Raw genomic sequence first — 8,597 nt, 5'->3', positions numbered from 1 at the left:
TGGACACTGTGTCCTCTTGGAGTGGTGATAAGTCAACCATCATGTGTAAAATTTCTGGGTCTTGAAAACATCATGTAGTAGGCTACTTGGTCTCATCTACACTGACAACTAATTTCAGGGTAAAATGTGAATGTTGATATTAAACCCTATCATTGTGAATGGTACCTTAAAGGGACACTCCATTAAATCTTGTGAAAACAATGCAATGTAACAGCATCTTTTTACACTGTTTTCTACACTGCCTGTTAAAAAAGCTCAAACTGAGAAGACCCTGGCGACATCATCAGGGTTTTATGACCCTCAATAGAGTTATTAGCTGTTGTTGTCACTGGCTGAGTGGTGGGGTGGTAACTAACCACTTAACTAAACAGTATGTGTAAAGCCAGTGGGCTGGCCCTTTAAGTCATTGTTCAAAACTATCAGCTGCTATTTACTGCAGCTACAAACTTAAACAGCCTCCTTAACCTCCTGACTTAATGTTAATGTAACTGTATCCTGGTAGGTATAGGCTAATGGTTTTACATTAAAGGGATAGTTTAACATTTTGGCAAATTGCCTATTGCCATAATCCTTATAGCCATAGGGGTAGGTTCATTACCTTTAATTACCGGTGCAAGTTGTTTTGAGATCCGTGGGGCAGAGACGCGAGCTGCTCAGCTAACACAATGGAGGTGAATGGTACCGGTCCCCTGTTCCTCAAAACTCATCTAATACATAATCCAACAACTCCAAAACGCTCTCATGGACAAGTTGTGACCTGCACATTCACCACGCTATGAAATAATAATTTAACATTACGAGATGGAGTTGTTTTCGAGGCAAATGTATAGCCGGAACTACATTCCAGACATGGCTGCCTGGTGGAGTGATTTCAAAACCACAAGTAGGCTAGTTCTGAGTAGCCTATTTGCTTCATGTGTCGTAATGTTACATAATTATACATGATTATTTCATAGTGTGGTGAATGTGCAGGTCACAACTTGTCCACAAGAGCATTTTGGAGTTGTTGGATTGTAATAGATGAGTTTTGAGAGACAGGGGACCGGTACCATTCACCTCCATTGTGTTCACTGAACAGCCCATGTCTCTGCCACGGGAATCTCAAAACAACATGTAAGGGATAATGTATAGTTCGGAGGTTGTTATGGAGAAATAAACCCCGACAGGTTGTATGGAACCCCGACGCGAAGCGGAGGGGTTTCATTCAACATGAAGGGGTTTATTTCTCCATAACAACCGACCAACTGTACATTATCCCGCTTATTACACGGCTTACGAGTGAAATAATTAATTTGAAACATAATGTTGATCAAAATACGACTTTCATCGATTTAAAATTGCATTTAGCGAATCTGCAAGACCGGTCACTTCCGCTGTTTTGCTGAGCCTCCTCCCGTTCGTGCATTTGAAGCCTTTGATAATCAATCAGTGGATCGATGGATTACCATACACGTACGTGTTACGGTGTGTGTATTGTGTGTAGTCGTATCTGTCATAAACAAGAGATTAACTTTACTGTTTACGGGGTGCGTTTGTGTCGCGGAGTCGCGGTGCCACCGAGATGAGAGGAGAGCTGTGACACTGGGTCAGAGGTTCTGATCAGCAGGTTTGGTTTCCAGCAGAGATGTGGAGGAGCCTCCACTCTCCTTGTAACAAGTTACAAGTCATTTATCTAACATCAATATTAGTCCGAAGCTGTTTAATGACGGTAAAAATGAAACACAAGGTAAATATCCTGCATAGTTTCTCTTTTCTGTGCTGCACTGATCAGAGCGGCGTCCCTAGCAACGGTCTGTTATACATGACGACGGTCCGTTATACAGAAATAACAGACCGCAGAACGCAGCGCTGGACCAATCAGAGAGCAGCATTCAATAGAGCCGTGTAATAAGTACCGATAATTAAACATAATGAACCTACCCATAGGGATTATGGCAATAGGGGAATTTGCCAAAATGTCGAACTATCCCTTTAATAATATAAATAAATTACAATTAAAATGTAATTGAAATAGGTCTAATAATAACTAGTCAAAACAAAATAAACATGAAAATAAAAAAGCAAGACATGATTGTTATGGTATCCTAATGAATGTTATCATGGCAGCCAGTTTGATGCAGGGCGGGGGGAGGGGGAGCAGACTGAGCCGTGTTCCTTTAAGGGTGGTGTCGGCGGCAGCAGAGGAGGAGCAGTGTGGCAGTCTCCACTCACTTCTCCACAGCGAGGAGACTCCGAGAATAAACAATTCACATCGACGCTCCGCCGCTCTCCGCCGCACCGACTAATACCTACACAGACGAGGCGGCTTTTTTTTCCCGGGACTAATGTTTTGACTTTGAAAGCATCTCGTGTTTTTTTTTTTTTTTTTCCTTTCTGTTTCCTGTCCCTAAGTGTCGAGACAGATGCGACCGTTTTTCATTGGATTTGCCTCCCTCCTGTCGAATAACAACGATGCGCCTCCTCGGCTCGGCTGACTGTGGGGTGGATCAACGCAGGTAGGGATCTGTGTGCTGCCCGGAACCGCGCTGTCATATGTGGGCAACTGTTATTACTGCTGGGGGGTGGAAATAGGCGGTGTGTGTATGTGTATGTGTTGTGCCCCGGGGCCGCGGTGTAGACGGTTGACGGCTAAATGTGCTGTTTTGTCGAGCAAAGGTTGTGTATATTGTGTGTACGTGTGTATGTGCGCGCGCGTCGTCATGGAGAACGGTGCTCGTGTGGATTTAGCGCTGAAAACGCTGCATAAAGAACAAGTGAGCGATAACCGTGTACAGTGTGTGAGAGAGAGACTGTGTGTGTGTGTGTGTTAGTGGGCTTCACAGTGAGCCCACAGTGATAACAAGCCTGTGCGTGTGCGTGTGTCTCCTGTGTGTGTCCGTGGACCAGCAGCTTCGGCCTCCAGCACATTTCTCCGTGGAAATGTGGCTAATTTAGCAACGTCCGTGATACTAGCGGAGCGACGCAGTTTAAGCTAATAATATCAAAGTGTTTTTCCTTTGTGTGTGTGTGTTTTTTTTTTTACTATTACCGACACTGACACACACATACATATATAGCTACACGTCACACACACACATACGTGCACACGCTCACATCGCTGCCCTGGTCATAGGAGTTGTAATGTAACGTTAGCGCCGTTGATACTCTCAATCACGTCGAGTCAGAGCAGCAGCAGGCTTTTATTGTGAAGTATTGTTAGCAGCAGCAGCACCGACGGGAAACACTTCACAGCTGCACTGTTTGTGTGTGAACGGCTACTTTAGAAGGTTTTGTGAGTGAGGAGGGGGTTAAAGGGCCTGAGTGCAGCTCGGTGTGTTTGGGGTGTAAATAGGTGTTAGGATACAGCTGTGCCCTGGATAAGTGAGGTGGTCATGGGTGTCCTCCTCCTCCTTCTCCTCCTTCTCCTCTTGTGTTCCTGAATGCAACACGGCCTTCAAGGGATTTCTCCAGACTTGGCACAAACCTTCACCCAGTCTCCAGGATGAAGCGATTAGATTGTGGTGGTCAACGCTCGCTCTGACTGACCTCCTGTCTGTCTGTCTGTGCCCACGCCGGTGTGAGGGCAGCACCTCAGGAAAGCCATCGGGGGGTGGGTGGTGTGGGGGGGGTTTCTTCAAATATGGGCCCCCCGAAAAACGTTGGCCGGCTCAACGTCGGACCCCAGGATGAATTGATTAGATTCCGGCGGTTTAAAGGTCGAGGTTGCCGTGACCTCGCATGTTTCCCACTCTTGTGAAAGTGATATATCAGAGGGAGCCTGGAGGGGGATTTCATCAGGTCTACATCTGGCACAGATGTTCACACAGACTCAAGGATGAACTGATTAGAGTTTGATAGTCAAAGGTCGAAGGTGAAGGTGCGAGCTCACAAAACATGTTTTTGAACCTCAGAATTCATATGCTAATTCTGACGAGACGGCGCGGAGAAGCCGATTCCAGATCTTCCTTTATATAACTCGTGTCTGTGTCTTCATTTACAGTGTTTTACCTCCCATGACCACCTGCTGCATGTGTACAGCGTCTAGGTGAAGTCATGGCTCGGGCAGCGAGCCACATATTAGTCTGTCCCCACCCCGCCATCCTAAAAACAGCAGGCTGTTCCTCCAGGTTTGGATCTGGTTCAGAGTGCAGGCCGAGGGAGCAGCGGCGTGTTGGAGCTGGTTAGCTGCAGCCTGTCACGTCACGGTGTCATCGTGTCAGATAATGTTTTGATGAGTTCAAAGACTCTGGGATGTTTTTTTCCAGTCAGTGCCAGGGAAGCTTTGTGAATGGCCCCTTTTTCTTTTTTTGTTGCGTAGGTGTTCCATTTCCTGAAATGTCCTGTTGCTTCACTGGACTTCGCACCCGGCATGAAGGCCAAAGGTCACGGGCTGAAGTTTGCTGTGAGTTCCAACAGGAGGGCAGGGTGAGCGTGTCTTCAGTCCAGGCTGACACAGCTCCCAATAACAGCCTGTGTGTGTTTTTTTTTAGGGTCATTGTTTTCAAAGAGAAGTTAAAGTTTTTAAAGCCTTCTGAATACTGGGCTCTTGTCTTTTAGCCTTTCTTTTGTCCAACATTTAAGCTCCCTAATTATCCGACCTGAACTTCCAACAGTACGTCTGTCTGCCTGCCGCCGAGGTGGCACTTTATTATTTCGAGGGGGGGCTGGATGCAGCTGGATTTGACTGAGCCGTCTGCTGAAGTCCAGGGAGCTGCTGACTGATGGGCACGAGCCCGTGACATTCAGGACATTCAAATGTCCACATGCAAATAATATTGGTGCTGCTAAACAGTCACAAGATTGAACTCTGCACCCTGCACTCTTGTGAACCAGCTGCCTCTAAGGACACACGGTCTTATCTGCCATCATAACACCACTGCTGCTGTATTCAAGTGGCATGTTTTGACGTGTGTGTGTGTGTGTGTGTGTGTGTACACATTCATGCAGGTGTGCTCTAGTGCTCTCTGCATGTTTTATTTCATTTTTATTTATAGATGAGGCTTTTTGTCACATGGAAACTGAATTCCCCTAACGCTGCTATATCTGCTCACAGTGGTTGTGTATTACTGTAACTGGATCCTCCCTCTTCTTCTTGTTTCTGTCTTTCTATTCACTAGACCTACTGACTAATTTACATATCACACCTCCGATACGGATACTGACTTCTGTCAGTTTGTTTCTTCTCAGTCTGTCCACCCAGCTGCTGAATCAAGCTTCATCTTCTATCTTATCCTATCACGCAGCTTGTTGTTCTTGACTGGTTTGATGTAGTTGTGTATTTGTGTTCAGATGATGCCTCAGATACAGAAGCACATGCCCGCTCCAACCACCAGGCCTGCGCCAGCTCAGCTTGTCTGTGAGTCTGTCAGTCACACCGTCAGGAGACTCCGAGGCCGTCGTCTCGACATCCTCGCCTTTTTTTCTTCTTCACAAATAAACAAAACTAATGTGCAATCTACACAAACAAGATTTGTGCGTTTACTGCAGTTTCTGATTCATAATAGATCTGGGAGCTGCCCAGCTCTGGTGTTCTTGGCCACTGAACATTGTTCAAGGGCACGGTGACAGTTAGTTTGTTGAGGAGGAGCCGGGACCACGGCGGCCCCGGTGGCGGAATCAAACCGGGAGACCTGCAGTGGATCACAGGGCTCGTTCACCTACTGATCTGAGCCCTGTGATGTCTGTGTGCGACGTGAATTAGGCCAAATAATTTTACAGTGTAGTTTATCAGTGGACACTTTGTTCTAATAACAGAGCTGCTATTCAACATCTGATATGTCTACACACAAACACACACGCGTATCACACACACACACAACTCAGCATCATGTCTTCAGACCGCGATGGGACAAGTGCATAAAGTTGTCCTAGCTACAAGATACATATAAACAGTACTGATAACAATGAGTTACTATTATCAGGCTCTGTTGTAGATTGTTTTCATTGAGGGGCAGGAGAGATGTTTATTGGTCACTAACATACAAACATCAAGACCATAATTTATATGTTTAGTAGGCCTGTGGGATATGAGTAAGATGTGCGATGACACTGTTCAATATTGTAATGACGATGTGACCTCCGATAAATAAGCAAATATAAGTGTGCATATCTGGGTCTTTCTGTTTTAACACGTATCCTCAAACACTGAATAGAATAATATAAAAAAATACATTGAACATACTTTTATAGAAAAAATTGCATATTAATAATCAATCAGTTAAAAATAACGTTAATTTAACCCTCTACTTACTTGTCACATTTTAAAAAAACGATGCGTTAAGCGCACATGTTCATATTGCGATGACAATGAAAATATGATAAATCGGTCATCCTTAATGTTTAGCCCACATATTTATCCTCTGATGCTACAATCCACAACAGGGACGACAAACACGGTCAGGTTTAGATTTTAAACCTCTTGTGCAACAGGACTGAGTAACTGCTCTCCTCACTGTGGCCAGTTTTGATTCGGTCAGACCAGCCAATCAGTATCAGTTCACTTTGATGATTAGAATATAGCATGTTTGTGGTTGGTCAGATCAGAGTGTTTAATGTCAGTGAGTTTGAGGGTGAAGCTGGGTGAGTTGTGCTTTCTGCTGTTTGAGCTCCCTCCCACTGAGCCTGCTCACAGGACGGCTCCTCCAGCCAGGCCTCTGTTACAGCAGCACTATCTCATTCAAAGGCAACCACACTGAATGGGACTCATTGTGATGACGAGGCAGGAACTGCTGTGCCTGCCTGCCTGCGCTCCTGGATGCAGGGCTGGGATGGCGAGAAGGCGTGGAAGAAAGATGGACGCCTCCGCCGCAAACCCCCGAGAGCTGCAGCTATAGCCAGAGCTAATCTGTTGAATGACTCCCCCCCCTCCTCCTTCCACCCTCACCTCCAACTCTCACCCCTCCTCCTTCACGCTTTCACCTTGGCCTTGGCGCAATGACAGGGCCCCTCAATTATCGCCACTGATTGATCGCTGCTGATTGCAATAGCTGTGAATTATTTAGACTTTGCTGAAACCAGCTCGGGGAATATGAAGTAGCCTGAGAGAGAGAGAGAGAGGCAGAGATGCTGCGGGGTCAGATAAATGACATGTTGCCCGTATGAAGCGTGTGAACAGCTGCGGAGGCCCCGCTCGGTGCGTTGACATGCACAGCTACGTCGAGCTCTGCTCACAGCTAGAGTTGGGCGAATTCTGTCCATGTCTAAGTTTACATGCAACAGGGAAAAATCAAATAGTTGATGGAAATATGTCAGGCGATGTGTGTGATTTCAGTGGGTTGATATGTACCCGTTGACCTATTACATCTAGAGATGTTCTGATACTTGTGCTGTGGGTATTGGCTAATACTACTAATACTTAGTACTGATCAGTGTGTTATAAAAAATCATACTGTGTGTATGTCATACTCCTAGGCCTGCATGGTTGTGACATGTTTACTATTGTTGTAAGGCTTGGTTCAGGTTAAACCCCTTGTAAACAGTAATGAATACAGCAAAAGAAAGACATGTAACTTTTCTTGTCTAGTTTGACACAGTCAGACATGACTGAAAACGAACAAATATAGAATAAATAACAATTCATGAAAAAACACTTAAGTGCAGCCACAGTGAGTGTTTTCACACATACTGGTAGTGATGCATTGTTTCACTTTTCAGCTCATACACACGTTTTTTATCTATTTTTTTAATTTAACCTTTATTTAACCAGGCAGATCATTAAGAACAAGTTCTTATTGTGATGGCCTGACAAAAAACACAAGCTGGGGGGAAATGGGCTGTGAAAGAAAAAGGATTGGTTGGAGGGGCAACAGCACAAAAATCACAGCTATTCAGACATACAGCAAGGCAACAGAGACGGGCAGTGATAAACAAAGCAGAAAAGTGCGTCTGAACGCACCACTGGCAGAGCGTTATGTTTCCATGACGACTGACCGGAAAAAGACGTGCGGTACGTCATGTTTACATGACTCCAGATTGTAAAAATAAACTTGGATGGAGACGCACGTATGCCATACACAAGTATGTGGTTTATTTGTAGCGCTGCTCATTTTGTTTTATACGGATTGCTCCAGCTGGATTGTAGCTGCGCTAACGGAGCTAATACACTCGGTATTGGATCGGTGCCTGGACTCCAATACTGACCAATACCGATTTCTGATACTGGTATCAGAATTGGAACAGCTCTACTGCTCGCTATCCTTCGTTCGTCATAGCGATTTCGCGAGGCAGATGAGAACACTGTACGCTATTGGAGGGTTACAAGAACAGTGTTTCTTCTATGCTATACCTTGTGTCGTCTACTGTTGAGGAGCATGTGGAAATGCATTGTCCAGTATCAGTCAGGTTAAGGCGCATCATCTGGGAGTTTTAGTCAGATCTGGAGAAGTCTAGTCTCAGTTGGACTAACGTGTTTACATGCACTTCAGTTGTCCAGTTGCAGACGGATTAAGGCCATACTTTGTGTTTTCAGGTGCCATGTAAACATACTGTCTATGAGCAGGGTGCTTAATGTGGTGGTAAGGTGGCTAACACCTCTGCACCCACTCCTGGTCCTTGAAGGCGCAGCAGAGCAGCACACCTCCTAGGTAACGCGCGAGGAGCCGACTCCCTTTCCCACCTCC

At 45.5% G+C, this 8,597-nt stretch overlaps 1 protein-coding gene across 1 annotated transcript in view; it reads left to right on the top strand.

The window, feature by feature from the left end:
• Positions 1–1,987: 1,987 nt before the first annotated feature.
• The window catches only part of nrip1b (nuclear receptor interacting protein 1b), a 51,098-nt gene continuing 44,488 nt past the window's right edge, over positions 1,988–8,597 (top strand). Inside the window, exon 1 of the mRNA XM_083987142.1 lies at positions 1,988–2,495. The gene's annotated coding sequence lies outside the window, so the exon portion shown is untranslated. The remainder of the gene's footprint in view (positions 2,496–8,597) is intronic.

This window comes from Trachurus trachurus (genome assembly GCF_905171665.1).
Source record: "Trachurus trachurus genome assembly, chromosome: 14".
NCBI classification, from domain to species: Eukaryota; Metazoa; Chordata; class Actinopteri; order Carangiformes; family Carangidae; genus Trachurus; species Trachurus trachurus.
The sequence above is the reverse complement of the archived record's forward strand: the minus strand, read 5'-3'. Positions and strand labels throughout refer to the sequence as shown.